Here is a 21,617-nt window from a genome sequence, read left to right as displayed (position 1 = left end):
AGTTTTCATTAGATTTATTATTCCAATAATTGTTATAATCCTGGCAACAACACTATCAAAAATATTAATTAATGATCGAGAAAAAAGATCACCATTTGAATGTGGGTTTGATCCAAAAAGATCAGCACGAATCCCATTCTCAATACGATTCTTCCTAATCGCAGTAATCTTTTTAATTTTTGATGTAGAAATTGCACTAATTCTACCAATTGTAATTATTTTTAAAACTTCAGACATTATAATCTGAACAGTATCAACAATATTTTTTATTCTAGTTCTATTAGGAGGACTATACCATGAATGAAACCAAGGAGCATTACAATGAGCAGAATAAAGGGTTGTAGTTAAATATAACATTTGGGTTGCATTCAAAAAGTATTGATATTATCAATCAACCTTAAATAGAATAAGAAGCCAAATATTGCAGTCAGTTTCGACCTGGAAGATTGGTATGTACTACCCTTATTCTTATTAATTGAAGCCAAAAAGAGGCGTATTACTGTTAATAATATAATTGAACTATAATAGTTCCAATTAAGGAAATGTAAAGCCAATATGAAAGCTGCTAACTTTTTATATTAGCGGTTAAACTCCGTTAACATTTCTAAAATTTATATAGTTTAAATAAAACATTACATTTTCACTGTAAAAATAATATATCTATATTTATAAATACTTAAAAGTAAAAATACTTCCTTAACATCTTCAGTGTCACGCTCTAATTATAAGCTATTTAAGTAAACGAAAAACAATATTACCAAAATAAATATTCAAAAAATAAAAGTTAAAAGATAAATCTTGAAATTAGAATCATATCAACCTTGAATATAACCAATTAAATAAATAAATAATCTATATAAACCTTGACCACCAAGTAATTCACCTCAACCATAATCAAATGACTTAGATGAATAATAACCTATTTTTAAAGGAATATATCTAATAAACTTAGTTGAAAGAAAAGGTATAAATCATATAGAACCAGCAAATCTAACAAAAGAATGTATACTTAAAGAAAATAAATTATGAGAAAAATCAAAATTAGAAATAAGATAACCTAAATAAGCACCTAAAATAACAACTGTAATAGTTAAAAACTTTAAATAATAAGGTAAAGCAATCACATGAGGAATAGGAAAAATTAATCAAGATAAAAGACTACCACCAAAAACAGCAACAAACAATAGACCAATTATTCCAAATGAAATATAATAACCCTTATCATCAAAAGAAAATCTAGAATAAAAATTATTATCACCAGATATTGAATAATAAAACAAACGAAAAGAATAAGAAGCAGTTAAACCAGTAGAAAAAAAATAAAGAAAAAAAATTAAACAATTAATTCATCTTAAACAAACCATCTCAAGAATTAAATCCTTTGAATAAAATCCCGCTAAAAAAGGTATTCCACACAAAGATAAACTAGAAACATTAAAACAAACTGAAGTTAAAGGTATGAAATTAACAATTGATCCTATAAAACGAATATCCTGAGAATCCTTCAAATTATGAATTATTGAACCTGCACATATAAATAATAACGCCTTACATAAAGCATGAGCCAATAAATGAAAAAATGCAAGCTTTGGATAACCTATAGCCAAAATTCTTATTATTAAACCAAGTTGTCTTAAAGTAGAAAGAGCAATAATCTTCTTTAAATCAAACTCAAAATTAGCGCCCAATCCAGCCATAAATATAGTTATACAACCAATTAAAAGTAAAAATCAACCACAATTATAAGTATCCAATATTGGTCTAAAACGAATTAATAAATAAACACCAGCAGTAACAAGAGTAGAAGAATGAACTAAAGCAGAAACAGGAGTAGGAGCTGCTATAGCAGCAGGAAGTCATGAAGAGAAAGGAATCGGTGCTCTCTTAGTTATAGCTGCTAAAACAATTAATATAGTAATGAGCTTTATTTCAAAAGAATTAGAAATAAAATCATAATAATAAATATAATTTCAACCACCAAAATTTAACATTCATGCAATAGAAATTAAAATAGCAACATCACCAATACGATTAGAAAGTGCAGTTAATATACCAGCACTATAAGATTTTACATTTTGATAATAAATAACTAAACAATAAGAAACTAAACCTAAACCATCTCAACCTAATAAAATTCTAATTAAATTAGGACTATTAATTAAAAAACCTATAGAAAGAATAAATATTAAAACAATAATAATAAAACGATTTATATTCTTTTCACCAGATATATAATCCTCTCTATAATAAATAACCAAAGAAGAAATATATATAACAAAAGATATAAAAATAAGAGATATTCAATCCAAAATTAAAGTTATAACAACTATAGAACCATTTAAATTGAAAAGCTCTCACTCAACAAAAACTCTATAATCAATTATTAAATAATAAATACCTAAAATAAAAATTATAGTTCTCGAAATAAACAAAGAAAAAAAAACTCAAAGAACAAGTAGAAAATAAATTCACGGCCTAAGATGAAAAACTTCATATCATTGATTCCACAAAACAATATTTTTAATTAAAATACTTAAGCAAACTAAACAAAGAAATATTCACCCTTTAAACAGAGAATATTTAAAGGCAATCAATGTAAAAGTAAAAGATGATATTCACGAAAATAACCAAGAGAACAAGTATAAACACCAGAATAATAATTCCCATGCTGAGAATAAGAATATATATACAAAGTATAAACAGCTCTAAAAAAAGATAAAAAAATCAAAGCAAAGAATCTAAAAGAAGATCAAGATATAATTCTATTTAATAATCTAATTTCACCTACCAAATTTAAAGAAGGAGGAGCAGCCATATTGGATGATCTTAAAAGAAATCATCATAAAGCCATTCTTGGTATCAAATTAATTATACCCTTGTTAATTAATAATCTTCGTCTACCTAAACGTTCATAAATAATATTAGATAAACAAAATAAACCAGAAGAACATAAACCATGACCAACCATTAGAGAAAGAGAACCTACACAACCTCATCAATTCATAGTCATCAATCCACCAATAACCATTCTTATATGAGCAACAGAAGAATATGCAATTAAAGACTTTAAATCAACCTGACGAAAACAAATAAATCTTACAATAACACCCCCAGATAAACCTAAAGACAATCAAAAATAATTAAACTTTAAACCCAAATAAGAAATAACCTTTATAACACGAAAAATACCATAACCACCTAACTTTAATAAAACACCAGCAAGAATTATTCTACCTGAAATAGGGGCCTCTACATGAGCCTTAGGAAGTCATAAATGAACCAAAAACATAGGTATCTTAACTAAAAAAGCCAAAATTATAAATAAATAAAACATAAAATAATAAGAACCAAAATCAACCAATAAAGGAAAATATAAAGTATTAGAAAAATCATAAACCTTAAATAAAACTAATAATAAAGGTAATCTAGCAACCAAAGTATAAAAAATTAAATAAACACCAGCCTGCAAACGCTCAGGTTGATAACCCCAACCCAAAATTAAAAGTAAAGTAGGAACTAATCTAGCCTCAAAAAAAAATATAAAAAGAAAGAAGACTTAATCTAGCAAATGAACAATAAAGCATAATTATTAAAATCAAAACCATAAAAACAAAAAATTAGAATGATATGAACTTAAATAAACTGAACCTCTAGCAGTGATTATTAAAGAACAAATCCAAAAACTAAGTAAAATTAAACTAAAAGAAAAATAATCAATACCAAAATAATATCTAATTATATTCAAATCAGCATATGAATAAACACAAATTATAAAAACAAAACCCGACAGAAACATTAAAGAATGAACCAACCATCAACAATTATTTAATAAACAAAGAGGGATCAAAAAAATAGTTATAAATAAATACTTTAACATAAAGATAAACCAAAAGAATTAAAAAAATTATTACCATGAGAACGAATTATTGAAACTAAAATAGAAAGACCTAAAGCACCCTCACAAACAGAAAAAACTAAAAAAATAACAGGAAACAAATAATCATAATCAAACTCAATAAGAAAAACAATAACTAACATAAATAAAGAAAGAACAATATATTCTAATCTCAAAAGAACCATTAATAAATGTTTACATTTAGAAGAAAAAACATAAACACCAGCAAAATAAATCAATAAAGAAGTAAAAATAGAGAATATAAACATTATTTTTAATAGTTAAAAAAAAACGCCGGTCTTGTAAACCGGAAATAAGTCCAGCCCCCACTTTTAAAACTTCAGAGGTGGAAAAGCTTCCATCATCGGTCCCCAAAACCGGTATTTTAAATAAACTAACCCCTGAAATGATCAAAATAATAATTATATCATTATCAAATGTAATAAATATTAATTTTATTAAATTAAGACACCCAATATCAATAATGCTTTTTATTATCCTTCAAACCTTCCTAGTTGGATTAATAACAGGAACAATAATAGAAAGATATTGATTATCATATATTTTATTTTTAACATTTCTTGGTGGTATACTAGTATTATTTATTTACATTACAAGAATTGCATCAAACGAAATATTTCAGCCTAAATCAATCACTATAATTATTACATTAATAATGTGAGTATTTATCATATTAATATTAATTATTCTAGATATATCTATATTTATAGACTTTTTCAAAAACACCGAAACTATAAATATTGATAATTCAATCAATTATCAAGAAATAACAATATCTTTAGAAAAATTATATAATAGACCAACATTCATTATTACAATAATAATAATAATTTATTTATTTTTAGCACTACTAGCAGTTGTTAAAATCACCAATATTAATCAGGGACCTATTCGTAAAATAAGATAATTACTAATGAATAAACCCTTACGATTAAGACATCCTTTAATTAAAATTATTAATAACTCTTTAATTGACTTACCTGCCCCAACAAATATTTCATTTTGATGAAATTTTGGATCCCTATTAGGGTTATGTTTGGTAATTCAAATCGTAACTGGACTATTTTTAGCTATACATTATACATCAAATATTGAAATAGCATTCAGTAGTGTAGTACACATCTGCCGAGACGTAAATAATGGTTGAATTATCCGAACCTTACACGCAAATGGAGCATCTATATTTTTTATTTGTATTTACTTACATGTAGGACGGGGAATTTACTATGGATGTTATATATATATATATACATACCTGAATAATTGGTACAGTGATTTTATTTTTAGTTATAGCAACTGCATTTATAGGATATGTCTTACCCTGAGGCCAAATATCTTTTTGAGGTGCAACAGTAATTACTAATTTATTATCAGCAATCCCATACTTAGGAACAGATTTAGTCCAATGAGTATGAGGAGGATTCGCTGTTGATAATGCAACATTAAATCGATTCTTCACATTCCATTTTGTATTACCATTTATTATTGCTGCTATAGCAGCAATTCATTTATTTTTTTTTCACCAAACAGGATCTAATAATCCTCTTGGACTAAATGGAGATATTGAAAAAATTCCATTCCATCCATACTTTACCTTTAAGGATTCTATTACATTTGTAATAATAACATCATTATTAATTATACTATGTTTAATTAATCCTTACCTATTAGGAGATCCAGATAACTTTGTACCTGCCAACCCATTAGTAACACCAGTTCACATTCAACCAGAATGATATTTCCTATTTGCATATGCAATTCTACGATCTATCCCTAATAAGTTAGGAGGTGTTATTGCATTATTTTTATCAATTAGAATCTTAATAATTTTACCATTTTATAATAAAACACCATTCCGAGGCATTCAATTTTACCCTATTAATCAAATTTTATTCTGAATTATAGTAGTTGTTGTATGCTTACTAACGTGAATTGGTAAACGACCTGTTGAAGAACCTTATATTATAACAGGTCAAATCTTAACAATTATTTACTTCACATATTTCTTAATTAATGTCCATGTCGCAAACGCATGAGATAAATTAATTAAGGAATAAAGTTAATTAGCTTAGGAAAAGCATATGTTTTGAAAACATAAAATTAGAAGTTTAACTCTTCTATTAACTTTTCTCAAAAAATTTCACTAAACAAATGAGATAAATAAAATCTTTAAACCAACAAAGAAAATAAAAAAAATCAAAGATAAAGGTAAAAAACTTTTTCAAGCTAAGTACATTAATTTATCATAACGGAACCGTGGTAATGTTCCACGAACCCAAATAAAACCAAAAGATATAATAGCAAGCTTAATAAAAAATATAAAAGAATAAAAATCACTGCCCAAAAAAATTAAAGCCAATAACATTCTTATGAAGACAATTCTAGTATATTCAGCTAAAAAAATTAAAGTAAAACCACCCGCACCATACTCAATATTAAATCCTGAAACTAACTCAGATTGCCCTTCAGCAAAATCAAAAGGAGTACGATTAGTTTCAGCTAAGCAAGAAGCAAAACAAGCTAAAGCTAAAGGAAAAGAAATAAAATAAATCAACAATAAAGCTGATAGTTTATAAAATCAAACATATTAAAACTACCAATTAAAATAATTAAAGACAATAAAATTAAAGCTAAACTAACTTCATAAGAAATTGTTTGAGCAACAGAACGAAGAGAACCTAATAATGAATAATTTGAATTAGAAGATCAACCAGCAATTATAACAGTATAAACACCTAATCTAGTACAACATAAAAAAAATAAAAATCCATAAGAAAAAGAACACATATAAGTTAAATAAGGAAAAATTACTCAAACGGCTAAAGAAATCATTAAATTAGAAACAGGGGAAAAATAATAAAGTAGGTAATTAGATATAATAGGAATTGGCTGCTCCTTACAAATTAACTTAATAGCGTCTCTAAATGGCTGAGGAATTCCAACAAAACCTACCTTATTTGGACCCTTTCGAATCTGAATATAACCTAAAACCTTACGCTCTAATAACGTTAAAAAGGCAACACTAATTAAAACACAAATAACCAATAAAAGAAAATTCAAAATAAATATAAATAAATCATAAAGTATCAATACTATTTGTAGAAAAAATCTACATTCTAAATTCAACACATTAATCTGTCAAAATAGTAAATAAATTAATATTAATCAATATAACAAAAATATTTGAACCATATGGTCCTTTCGTACTAATATGGATTAACAATCTTAGGATAGAAACCGACCTGGCTCACGCCGGTCTGAACTCAGATCATGTAAGAATTTAAAGGTCGAACAGACCTAATCATTGGGCTCCTGCAGCCAAAATTTTTCTTAATCCAACATCGAGGTCGCAATATATATTATATTATAATAACCTATTTTAAGCTAAAAACATAAGTAGCTATAATCCTAGGTAAATAATTGCATTAAAATAATCAATTGATAATGGTAAGATGAACTTATAATACTTTAATTTCAATTAAATGTAATATATTAATATAAATTATTTATTATATATATATATATAAAAATAAAATGAGCAGGATAAATTAATCCTAATTAAACAAAATAATACATAAAAGAATTTCAAAAAAAACTTTCGATTTATATATTAAATAAATGAAGTGCCTGATTAAAGGGTTACCTTGATAGGGTAAATAAAGTAAATAAAATTACCTTCATTAAAATTACATAAGATAGAATTAAACTACCTCCTTTAGTATCAAAAACTAACGTGCATCATACACCTTAATGTAAAAAGGTAAGCTAAACAAGCTAATGGGTTCATACCCCATTTATAGAGGTATCAATCCTCTCCTTTTTAATGACCAACAACTCTACAAAACTTCTCTTCCTATCAACATTAATGATAGGAACGATCCTGTCCATTTCATCAAATTCCTGATTTGGGGTTTGAATAGGACTTGAGATCAACTTACTTTCATTTATTCCGCTCCTAACAAGAAATAAAAATATAATAATAAATGAATCATCAATTAAATATTTTATTGTCCAAGCAATAGCATCGACAATATTATTATTTTCAATTTTGCTGATTCAAGTAAAATATCCCATGGGATGGGAAACAGAATTTATCCCATCAATAATAATTAGATCTAGACTATTATTAAAGATTGGAGCTGCACCTTTCCATTTCTGATTTCCAGAAGTTATAGGAGCATCAAGATGAAATAGTTGTTTAACATTAATAACATGACAAAAAATCGCCCCAATAATGGTCTTATCTTATTGTATTCAATTAAGAACTTTTATTTGAACAATTATTATCTTAAGAATTATTATTGGGGCAATAGGAGGTTTAAATCAAACATCCTTACGACAACTTTTAGCATATTCATCAATCAGACATCTAGGTTGAATAATTAGATCATTAACAGTCTGAGAAAACATCTGAGAACTATACTTCATTATTTACTCACTATTAAGATTAATTATAGTTTTATTATTTAAGCAAATAAATTTATTTTTCATAAATCAAATTTATTCAGCCAGAAATATAAAAACCGAAATTAAATTCATAATATTCTTATCTTTATTATCTTTAGGTGGACTACCACCATTCCTTGGATTCTTACCAAAATGAATTGTAATACAATCATTAATAGAAAACAATATAACAACTATTATAACTATTATAGTTCTATTAACTACAATTACACTCTACTACTATATACGTATTAGATTCTCAGCTCTAATTATATCATACACAGAAAATTCGTGATCTATAAAGATAAAGTCCCAAAAATCAAGAATCATTCTTCCTATAACAGTAATAATTTCAACAATAGGATTGATTTCAACATCAACCTTAATTTCATTATACTAAGGACTTAAGTTAATCAAACTAATAACCTTCAAAGTTATAATTAAAAGAATAATCTTTTAGGCCTTAGTAAAATTTTACACCTCTAGAATTGCAGTCTAGAATCATAATTGAATATAAGACCTAAATATGATAAGAGAGAAAACATCTCATAAGTAGATTTACAGTCTACCACCTAAAATTCAGCCATCTTACCGCAAAAATGATTATTCTCAACAAACCATAAGGTCATTGGTACTTTATACTTCATATTTGGAGCATGAGCAGGAATAGTAGGAACATCAATAAGAATACTTATTCGTGCTGAACTTGGCCAACCCGGAACTCTAATTGGGGATGACCAGATTTATAATGTTATTATTACAGCTCACGCATTCGTAATAATTTTCTTTATAGTAATACCTATTATAATTGGTGGATTTGGTAATTGACTTGTTCCACTAATAATTGGTGCACCAGATATAGCATTTCCACGAATAAGTAATATAAGTTTTTGATTACTACCACCTTCACTAACCCTTCTTCTTACATCTTCTATAGTAGATAATGGTGCTGGTACAGGATGAACAGTTTACCCTCCTCTAGCAGGAGCTATTGCACATGGGGGTGCATCTGTAGATCTAGCTATTTTTTCACTGCACTTAGCAGGTGTATCATCTATTCTTGGTGCAGTGAATTTCATTACAACAGCAATTAATATACGATCAGAAAGTATAACTTTAGATCAAACACCTTTATTTGTATGATCTGTAGGTATTACAGCATTACTTCTCCTTCTTTCACTTCCAGTTTTAGCAGGAGCTATTACTATATTATTAACAGATCGAAATTTAAATACATCATTCTTTGACCCTGCAGGAGGGGGTGACCCAATTCTATATCAACATCTATTTAGATTCTTTGGACACCCAGAAGTTTATATTTTAATTCTACCGGGGTTCGGAATTATTTCACATATTGTATGTCAAGAAAGAGGAAAAATTGAATCATTTGGAACATTAGGTATAATTTATGCTATACTATCAATTGGACTAATAGGATTTATTGTATGAGCACATCATATATTTACAGTAGGAATGGATGTTGACACACGAGCATATTTTACATCAGCAACAATAATTATTGCTGTACCTACAGGAATTAAGGTATTTAGATGATTAGCTACATTATATGGAACTAAATTCAAGTTCAATCCACCATTATTATGAGCTCTAGGATTTATTTTCCTATTTACAATTGGTGGATTAACAGGATTAGTATTAGCAAATTCATCACTTGATATTGTATTACATGATACATATTATGTAGTAGCCCACTCTCATTATGTATTATCTATAGGAGCAGTATTTGCAATTATAGGAGGTGTCATTCAATGATATCCACTATTTACAGGATTAACTATAAATAATACATGATTAAAAATCCAATTTACAATTATATTCATTGGAGTAAATTTAACATTCTTTCCTCAACACTTCCTAGGATTAGCAGGAATACCTCGACGATACTCTGACTACCCAGACGCATATACATCATGAAACGTAGTATCAAGAATTGGGTCTACAATTTCTATTGTAGGAATCATTATATTCATTGTAATTATATGAGAAAGAATGATTACAAACCGAGCAATTATATTTAGAGCTAACATAAGAAGATCAACAGAATGACTACAAAATAACCCTCCTGCAGAACATAGTTACTCAGAATTACCATTAATATCTAGATTCTAATATGGCAGATTAGTGCAGTAGATTTAAGCTCTACAAATAAAGGTTTGACCTTTTATTAGAAAATATTTATTAATGGCAACATGATCAAATTTATCTCTTCAAGATGGAGCTTCACCATTGATGGAGCAATTATCATTCTTTCATGATCATACTATGGTCGTATTATTATTAATTACAGTAATTGTAGGTTATGCCCTAAGTTATATATTATTTATTGCCTATACTAACCGTAATATACTTCATGGACATTTAATTGAAACAATCTGAACAGCTTTACCAGCAATTACATTAATTTTTATTGCCCTTCCATCATTACGACTATTATATTTACTTGATGATTCAGTAGATGCAATAATTACAATTAAAACCATTGGACGACAATGATATTGAAGATATGAATATTCAGACTTCATAGACGTAGAATTTGACACTTATATAACACCAGAACAAGACCTAGAAAATGATGGATTCCGACTACTAGATGTAGATAACCGAACAATCCTACCAATAAATACAGAAGTACGAGTATTAACAAGAGCATCAGATGTTCTACACTCATGAGCAGTTCCTGCATTAGGGGTTAAAATTGATGCAACGCCAGGTCGGTTAAATCAAGGAACATTCACAATAAATCGACCTGGATTATTCTTTGGACAATGCTCAGAAATCTGTGGAGCAAACCACAGATTTATACCAATTGTAATTGAAAGAACTTCAGTAAATTTATTTATTAAGTGATTATCTAAGATAATTTAAGGAGTTAGTTAAAATAAATAACATTAGAGTGTCAATCTAAAGTAACTAAAAAAAATTAGTACACCTTGAAATTCATCAGATGACTGAAAGTAAGTAATGGTCTCTTAAACCAAATAATAGTAAATTAACGACTACTTCTGATGGGGAAATTATATCCAAATCCCTCAAATATCCCCTCTTATATGATTCTCACTATTCATTATATTTTCAGCTACATTAATCTTGTTTAATCAAATAAACTTCTTCTCATTTAAACCTAACCTTATTAAAAGAGCAGAAAAAGGAACAATTGAAATAAAAAACTTAAATTGAAAATGATAACAAATCTATTCTCAACATTTGACCCATCAACTAACATCTTTAATTTATCATTAAATTGAACTAGAACATTTCTAGGACTATTATTAATCCCATCACTATTTTGACTTACACCATCACGAATTAACATTATCTGAAATAAACTAAATTTAACCTTACATAATGAATTTAAAACACTTCTTGGACCAAAATCATTTAATGGAACAACATTCATTTTCATCTCAATTTTTATTATAATATTATTTAACAATTTCATAGGATTATTCCCTTATATTTTTACTAGAACAAGACATTTAGCATTAACATTTGCAATTGCCCTACCTATATTGCTAAGATTTATATTATTTGGATGAATTAACCATACTAATCATATTTTTACACACCTTGTACCACAAGGTACACCACCTGCATTAATATCATTTATAGTACTAATTGAAACAATTAGTAATGTTATTCGACCAGGTACATTAGCAGTACGGTTGGCAGCAAATATAATTGCAGGACACTTATTATTAACCTTATTAGGAAACACAGGACTATCTATAGCAATAAACTTAATCTCATTACTAATTATTGGACAAATACTTCTATTAATTCTAGAATCAGCAGTAGCAATAATTCAAGCCTATGTTTTCTCAATTCTAAGAACTCTATATTCTAGAGAAGTATATTAAACCTATGTTAACAACTCACTCAAACCACCCATTCCACTTAGTAGACTATAGACCTTGACCATTAACAGGAGCAATTGGAGCAATAGTCCTAGTATCAGGACTAGCAAAATGATTCCACCTATTTAATATTAACTAATTCATAATTGGATTTGGAATTACCCTACTAACTATAATTCAATGATGACGAGATGTAGTACGAGAAGGAACATATCAAGGATTACATACAGGATTTGTATCAATCGTATTACGATGAGGAATAATTTTATTTATTGCATCAGAGGTATTATTTTTCGTTTCTTTTTTTTGAGCATTCTTTAGAAGAAGATTAGCACCAACAATTGAACTAGGAATACTATGACCTCCAATAGGAATTCAACCCTTTAACCCTATACAAATTCCATTACTTAATACAGCTATTCTTTTAGCATCAGGAGTAACAGTAACATGAGCACATCATAGTTTAATGGAATCTAATCATACTCAAGCACTACAAGGATTATTCTTCACAGTGTTATTAGGACTATACTTTACAATACTTCAAGCATATGAATATTGAGAAGCACCTTTTACCATTGCAGATGCAGTTTATGGATCAACATTCTTTGTTGCAACAGGATTCCATGGTTTACACGTAATTATTGGAACAATCTTTTTATCAACATGTCTACTTCGACACTCAATAAATCAATTTTCACCAAGACATCACTTTGGATTTGAAGCAGCAGCATGATACTGACACTTCGTAGACGTAGTATGATTATTCTTATATATCTCTATTTATTGATGAGGTAGATAATTGTTTTTCTAGTATAAATAGTACATTTGACTTCCAATCAGAAAGCTTGATATAAATCAAGAAAAACAATTCTAATTCTATCAACAAGAGTTTTCATTAGATTTATTATTCCAATAATTGTTATAATCCTGGCAACAACACTATCAAAAAAATTAATTAATGATCGAGAAAAAAGATCACCATTTGAATGTGGGTTTGATCCAAAAAGATCAGCACGAATACCATTCTCAATACGATTCTTCCTAATCGCAGTAATCTTTTTAATTTTTGATGTAGAAATTGCACTAATTATTTTTAAAACTTCAGACATTATAATCTGAACAGTATCAACAATATTTTTTATTCTAGTTCTATTAGGAGGACTATACCATGAATGAAACCAAGGAGCATTACAATGAGCAGAATAAAGGGTTGTAGTTAAATGTAACATTTGGGTTGCATTCAAAAAGTATTGATATTATCAATCAACCTTAAATAGAATAAGAAGCGAAATATTGCAGTCAGTTTCGACCTGGAAGATTGGTATGTACTACCCTTACTCTTATTAATTGAAGCCAAAAAGAGGCGTATTACTGTTAATAAAATAATTGAACTATAATAGTTCCAATTAAGGAAATGTAAAGCCAATATGAAAGCTGCTAACTTTTTATATTAGCGGTTAAACTCCGTTAACATTTCTAAAATTTATATAGTTTAAATAAAACATTACATTTTCACTGTAAAAATCATATATCTATATTTATAAATACTTAAAAGTAAAAATACTTCCTTAACATCTTCAGTGTCACGCTCTAATTATAAGCTATTTAAGTAAACGAAAAACAATATTACCAAAATAAATATTCAAAAAATAAAAGTTAAAAGATAAATCTTGAAATTAGAATCATATCAACCTTGAATATAACCAATTAAATAAATAAATAATCTATATAAACCTTGACCACCAAGTAATTCACCTCAACCATAATCAAATGACTTAGATGAATAATAACCTATTTTTAAAGGAATATATCTAATAAACTTAGTTGAAAGAAAAGGTATAAATCATATAGAACCAGCAAATCTAACAAAAGAAAGTATACTTAAAGAAAATAAATTATGAGAAAAATCAAAATTAGAAATAAAATAACCTAAATAAGCACCTAAAATAACAACTGTAATAGTTAAAAACTTTAAATAATAAGGTAAAGCAATCACATGAGGAATAGGAAAAATTAATCAAGATAAAAGACTACCACCAAAAACAGCAACAAACAATAGACCAATTATTCCAAATGAAATATAATAACCCTTATCATCAAAAGAAAATCTAGAATAAAAATTATTATCACCAGATATTGAATAATAAAACAAACGAAAAGAATAAGAAGCAGTTAAACCAGTAGAAAAAAAATAAAGAAAAAAAATTAAACAATTAATTCATCTTAAACAAACCATCTCAAGAATTAAATCCTTTGATTAAAGTCCCGCTAAAAAAGGTATTCCACACAAAGATAAACTAGAAACATTAAAACAAACTGAAGTTAAAGGTATGAAATTAACAATTGATCCTATAAAACGAATATCCTGAGAATCCTTCAAATTATGAATTATTGAACCTGCACATATAAATAATAATGCCTTAAATAAAGCATGAGCCAATAAATGAAAAAATGCAAGCTTTGGATAACCTATAGCCAAAATTCTTATTATTAAACCAAGTTGTCTTAAAGTAGAAAGAGCAATAATCTTCTTTAAATCAAACTCAAAATTAGCGCCCAATCCAGCCATAAATATAGTTATACAACCAATTAAAAGTAAAAATCAACCACAATTATAAGTATCCAATATTGGTCTAAAACGAATTAATAAATAAACACCAGCAGTAACAAGAGTAGAAGAATGAACTAAAGCAGAAACAGGAGTAGGAGCTGCTATAGCAGCAGGAAGTCATGAAGAGAAAGGAATCTGAGCTCTCTTAGTTATAGCTGCTAAAACAATTAATATAGTAATGAGCTTTATTTCAAAAGAATTAGAAATAAAATCATAATAATAAATATAATTTCAACCACCAAAATTTAACATTCATGCAATAGAAATTAAAATAGCAACATCACCAATACGATTAGAAAGTGCAGTTAATATACCAGCACTATAAGATTTTACATTTTGATAATAAATAACTAAACAATAAGAAACTAAACCTAAACCATCTCAACCTAATAAAATTCTAATTAAATTAGGACTAATAATTAAAAAACCTATAGAAAGAATAAATATTAAAACAATAATAATAAAACGATTTATATTCTTTTCACCAGATATATAATCCTCTCTATAATAAATAACCAAAGAAGAAATATATATAACAAAAGATATAAAAATAAGAGATATTCAATCCAAAATTAAAGTTATAACAACTATAGAACCATTTAAATTGAAAAGCTCTCACTCAACAAAAACTCTATAATCAATTATTAAATAATAAATACCTAAAATAAAAATTATAGTTCTCGAAATAAACAAAGAAAAAAAACTCAAAGAACAAATAGAAAATAAATTCACGGCCTAAGATGAAAAACTTCATATCATTGATTCCACAAAACAATATTTTTAATTAAAATACTTAAGCAAACTAAACAAAGAAATATTCACCCTTTAAACAGAGAATATTTAAAGGCAATCAATGTAAAAGTAAAAGATGATATTCACGAAAATAACCAAGAGAACAAGTATAAACACCAGAATAATAATTCCCATGCTGAGAATAAGAATATATATACAAAGTATAAACAGCTCTAAAAAAAGATAAAAAAATCAAAGCAAAGAATCTAAAAGAAGATCAAGATATAATTCTATTTAATAATCTAATTTCACCTACCAAATTTAAAGAAGGAGGAGCAGCCATATTTGATGATCTTAAAAGAAATCATCATAAAGCCATTCTTGGTATCAAATTAATTATACCCTTGTTAATTAATAATCTTCGTCTACCTAAACGTTCATAAATAATATTAGATAAACAAAATAAACCAGAAGAACATAAACCATGACCAACCATTAGAGAAAGAGAACCTACACAACCTCATCAATTCATAGTCATCAATCCACCAATAACCATTCTTATATGAGCAACAGAAGAATATGCAATTAAAGACTTTAAATCAACCTGACGAAAACAAATAAATCTTACAATAACACCCCCAGATAAACCTAAAGACAATCAAAAATAATTAAACTTTAAACCCAAATAAGAAATAACCTTTATAACACGAAAAATACCTTAACCACCTAACTTTAATAAAACACCAGCAAGAATTATTCTACCTGAAATAGGGGCCTCTACATGAGCCTTAGGAAGTCATAAATGAACCAAAAACATAGGTATCTTAACTAAAAAAGCCAAAATTATAAATACATAAAACATAAAATAATAAGAACCAAAATCAACCAATAAAGGAAAATATAAAGTATTAGAAAAATCATAAACCTTAAATAAAACTAATAATAAAGGTAATCTAGCAACCAAAGTATAAAAAATTAAATAAACACCAGCCTGCAAACGCTCAGGTTGATAACCCCAACCCAAAATTAAAAGTAAAGTAGGAACTAATCTAGCCTCAAAAAAAATATAAAAAGAAAGAAGACTTAATCTAGCAAATGAACAATAAAGCATAATTATTAAAATCAAAACCATAAAAACAAAAAAATTAGAATGATATGAACTTAAATAAACTGAACCTCTAGCAGTGATTATTAAAGAACAAATCCAAAAACTAAGTAAAATTAAACTAAAAGAAAAATAATCAATACCAAAATAATATCTAATTATATTCAAATCAGCATATGAATAAACACAAATTATAAAAACAAAACCCGACAGAAACATTAAAGAATGAACCAACCATCAACAATTATTTAATAAACAAAGAGGGATCAAAAAAATAGTTATAAATAAATACTTTAACATAAAGATAAACCAAAAGAATTAAAAAAATCATTACCATGAGAACGAATTATTGAAACTAAAATAGAAAGACCTAAAGCACCCTCACAAACAGAAAAAACTAAAAAAATAACAGGAAAAAAATAATCATAGTCAAACTCAATAAGAAATACAATAACTAACATAAATAAAGAAAGAACAATATATTCTAATCTCAAAAGAACCATTAATAAATGTTTACATTTAGAAGAAAAAACATAAACACCAGCAAAATAAATCAATAAAGAAGTAAAAATAGAGAATATAAACATTAGTTTTAATAGTTTAAAAAAAACGCCGGTCTTGTAAACCGGAAATAAGTCCAGCCCCCACTTTTAAAACTTCAGAGGTGGAAAAGCTTCCATCATCGGTCCCCAAAACCGGTATTTTAAATAAACTAACCCCTGAAATGGTCAAAATAATAATTATATCATTATCAAATGTAATAAATATTAATTTTATTAAATTAAGACACCCAATATCAATAATGCTTTTTATTATCCTTCAAACCTTCCTAGTTGGATTAATAACAGGAACAATAATAGAAAGATATTGATTATCACATATTTTATTTTTAACATTTCTGGGTGGTATACTAGTATTATTTATTTACATTACAAGAATTGCATCAAACGAAATATTTCAGCCTAAATCAATCACTATAATTATTACATTAATAATGTGAGTATTTATCATATTAATATTAATTATTCTAGATATATCTATATTTATAGACTTTTTCAAAAACACCGAAACTATAAATATTGATAATTCAATCAATTATCAAGAAATAACAATATCTTTAGAAAAATTATATAATAGACCAACATTCATTATTACAATAATAATAATAATTTATTTATTTTTAGCACTACTAGCAGTTGTTAAAATCACCAATATTAATCAGGGACCTATTCGTAAAATAAGATAATTACTAATGAATAAACCCTTACGATTAAGACATCCTTTAATTAAAATTATTAATAACTCTTTAATTGACTTACCTGCCCCAACAAATATTTCATTTTGATGAAATTTTGGATCCCTATTAGGGTTATGTTTGGTAATTCAAATCGTAACTGGACTATTTTTAGCTATACATTATACATCAAATATTGAAATAGCATTCAGTAGTGTAGTACACATCTGCCGAGACGTAAATAATGGTTGAATTATCCGAACCTTACACGCAAATGGAGCATCTATATTTTTTATTTGTATTTACTTACATGTAGGACGGGGAATTTACTATGGATCTTATATATATATACATACCTGAATAATTGGTACAGTGATTTTATTTTTAGTTATAGCAACTGCATTTATAGGATATGTCTTACCCTGAGGCCAAATATCTTTTTGAGGTGCAACAGTAATTACTAATTTATTATCAGCAATCCCATACTTAGGAACAGATTTAGTCCAATGAGTATGAGGAGGATTCGCTGTTGATAATGCAACATTAAATCGATTCTTCACATTCCATTTTGTATTACCATTTATTATTGCTGCTATAGCTGCAATTCATTTATTTTTTCTTCACCAAACAGGATCTAATAATCCTCTTGGACTAAATGGAGATATTGAAAAAATTCCATTCCATCCATACTTTACCTTTAAGGATTCTATTACATTTGTAATAATAACATCATTATTAATTATACTATGTTTAATTAATCCTTACCTATTAGGAGATCCAGATAACTTTGTACCTGCCAACCCATTAGTAACACCAGTTCACATTCAACCAGAATGATATTTCCTATTTGCATATGCAATTCTACGATCTATCCCTAATAAGTTAGGAGGTGTTATTGCATTATTTTTATCAATTAGAATCTTAATAATTTTACCATTTTATAATAAAACACCATTCCGAGGCATTCAATTTTACCCTATTAATCAAATTTTATTCTGAATTATAGTAGTTGTTGTATGGTTAATAACGTGAATTGGTAAACGACCTGTTGAAGAACCTTATATTATAACAGGTCAAATCTTAACAATTATTTACTTCACATATTTCTTAATTAATGTCCATGTCGCAAACGCATGAGATAAATTAATTAAGGAATAAAGTTAATTAGCTTAGGAAAAGCATATGTTTTGAAAACATAAAATTAGAAGTTTAACTCTTCTATTAACTTTTCTCAAAAAATTTCACTAAACAAATGAGATAAATAAAATCTTTAAACCAAGAAAGAAAATAAAAAAATTCAAAGATAAAGGTAAAAAACTTTTAAAGCTAAGTAAATTAATTTATCATAACGGAACCGTGGTAATGTTCCACGAACCCAAATAAAACCAAAAGATATAATAGCAAGCTTAATAAAAAATATAAAAGAATAAAAATCACCGCCCAAAAAAATTAAAGCCAATAACATTCTTATGAAGACAATTCTAGTATTTTCAGCAAAAAAAATTAAAGTAAAACCACCCGCACCATACTCAATATTAAATCCTGAAACTAACTCAGATTCCCCTTCAGCAAAATCAAAAGGAGTACGATTAGTTTCAGCTAAGCAAGAAGCAAAACAAGCTAAAGCTAAAGGAAAAGAAATAATAATAAATCAACAATAAAGCTGATAGTTTATAAAATCAAACATATTAAAACTACCAATTAAAATAATTAAAGACAATAAAATTAAAGCTAAACTAACTTCATAAGAAATTGTTTGAGCAACAGAACGAAGAGAACCTAATAATGAATAATTTGAATTAGAAGATCAACCAGCAATTATAACAGTATAAACACCTAATCTAGTACAACATAAAAAAAATCCATAAGAAAAAGAACACATATAAGTTAAATAAGGAAAAATTACTCAAACGGCTAAAGAAATCATTAAATTAAAAACAGGGGAAAAATAATAAAGTAGGTAATTAGATATAATAGGAATTGGCTGCTCCTTACAAATTAACTTAATAGCATCTCTAAATGGCTGAGGAATTCCAACAAAACCTACCTTATCTGGACCCTTTCGAATATGAATATAACCTAAAACCTTACGCTCTAATAAAGTTAAAAAGGCAACACTAATTAAAACACAAATAACCAATAAAAGAAAATTCAAAATAAATATAAATAAATCATAAAGTATCAATACTATTTGTAGAAAAGATCTACATAAATGAATTCTAAATTCAACACATTAATCTGTCAAAATGGTAAATAAATTAATATTAATCAATATAACAAAAAATATTTTAACCATATGGTCCTTTCGTACTAATATGGATTAACAATCTTAGGATAGAAACCGACCTGGCTCACGCCGGTCTGAACTCAGATCATGTAAGAATTTAAAGGTCGAACAGACCTAATCATTGGGCTCCTGCACCCAAAATTTTTCTTAATCCAACATCGAGGTCGCAATCTGCTTTGTCGATATGAGCTCTCAAAAACAATTACGCTGTTATCCCTAAGGTAACTTAATCTTATGATCATAAATTATGGATCAAAATAACAAACATAAATAAATGATATAATAATGAAGAGTTTATCTATGCTTCATGTCACCCCAACAAAACATCATCATTAAATATAGAAAGACAAACAAAAAACTATATAAAAGTAAAATGTCAAGCTCTATAGGGTCTTCTCGTCCTAAAGAAGAATTTAAGCCTTTTGACTCAAAAGTTAAATTCAAAAATTTATTAAGAGACAGTTGATTTCTCGTCAAGCCATTCATTCCAGCCACTAATTAAGAGACTAATGATTATGCTACCTTTGCACGGTCAAAATACCGCGGCTCTTTAAAAATACGCTCAGTGAGCAGGCCAGACCTCAAAATATAAACAAGAGGACATGTTTTTGATAAACAGGCGGAAATCAATTTTGCCTAGTTCCTTATAATAAGTTCACAAGGTAAAAATTTCATACAAATAAATATACTAATTCTATCATTATTACAAAAATTTTTAAATTAAATTAATAATCTTAATAAAAAACCTAAAATATTTATAAAATCAAAATAAAAAATAATGAACTAAAACGTAATCTTAAAGATAGCTGGTTTAAAGCTTACTATTATATTTCTATAAAATAAATTATAGGTTATTAACTTCAAAGCTTATCCCTTAAAGAATAAATAAGTTAATATTTGTACTAAAAAAATTAAATAAAAACAAATAACTTTAAAAAATTAAATTTTTTCTTAAGAAACTAGATATCTTGGGAAACGATTAACATCTCATTTCTATAAATAATTTAATAATAATTATGATACATTAACTATAAATTATTTATAAATCAACCCAAATCGAGACAAGTAAAATAAATACTAAAATTTTGATAAACCCTTATACAAAAGGTACAATAAATAAAATCTACTTAAAAAAATTTAAAATAATATTTCATAAAACACTTACATTACCAATAAACTATAATTTAAAAAATCAATTCTATAAAATATACTAAGACAAAAATACAATAAAATTATTTATATTAAATAATTAAATAAACAAAAAATAAATATAATAAAATAAATAATCAAGATATCCTGATTTGCACAGAAAAATTTTCAGTGTAAATGAAACACTTTACTAATAAGTTATATCTTGAAACTCTTCCTAGATACACTTTCCAGTACATCTACTATGTTACGACTTATCTCA

At 26.8% G+C, this 21,617-nt stretch overlaps 1 long non-coding RNA gene across 1 annotated transcript; it reads left to right on the top strand.

Moving 5' to 3' along the window:
- The first annotated feature begins 7,069 nt into the window (after window positions 1-7,069).
- On the top strand, window positions 7,070-21,492 carry LOC126356083 (uncharacterized). The gene is made up of 2 exons (XR_007565578.1): window positions 7,070-7,262; window positions 20,370-21,492. It is a non-coding gene; the product is annotated as an uncharacterized LOC126356083 (long non-coding RNA).
- Window positions 21,493-21,617: the final 125 nt, after the last annotated feature.

Source organism: Schistocerca gregaria, chromosome 3 (genome assembly GCF_023897955.1).
Source record: "Schistocerca gregaria isolate iqSchGreg1 chromosome 3, iqSchGreg1.2, whole genome shotgun sequence".
Lineage (NCBI taxonomy): Eukaryota > Metazoa > Arthropoda > Insecta > Orthoptera > Acrididae > Schistocerca > Schistocerca gregaria.
Note: the sequence above shows the minus strand (reverse complement) of the source record. Positions and strands in the feature narration are given on the sequence as shown.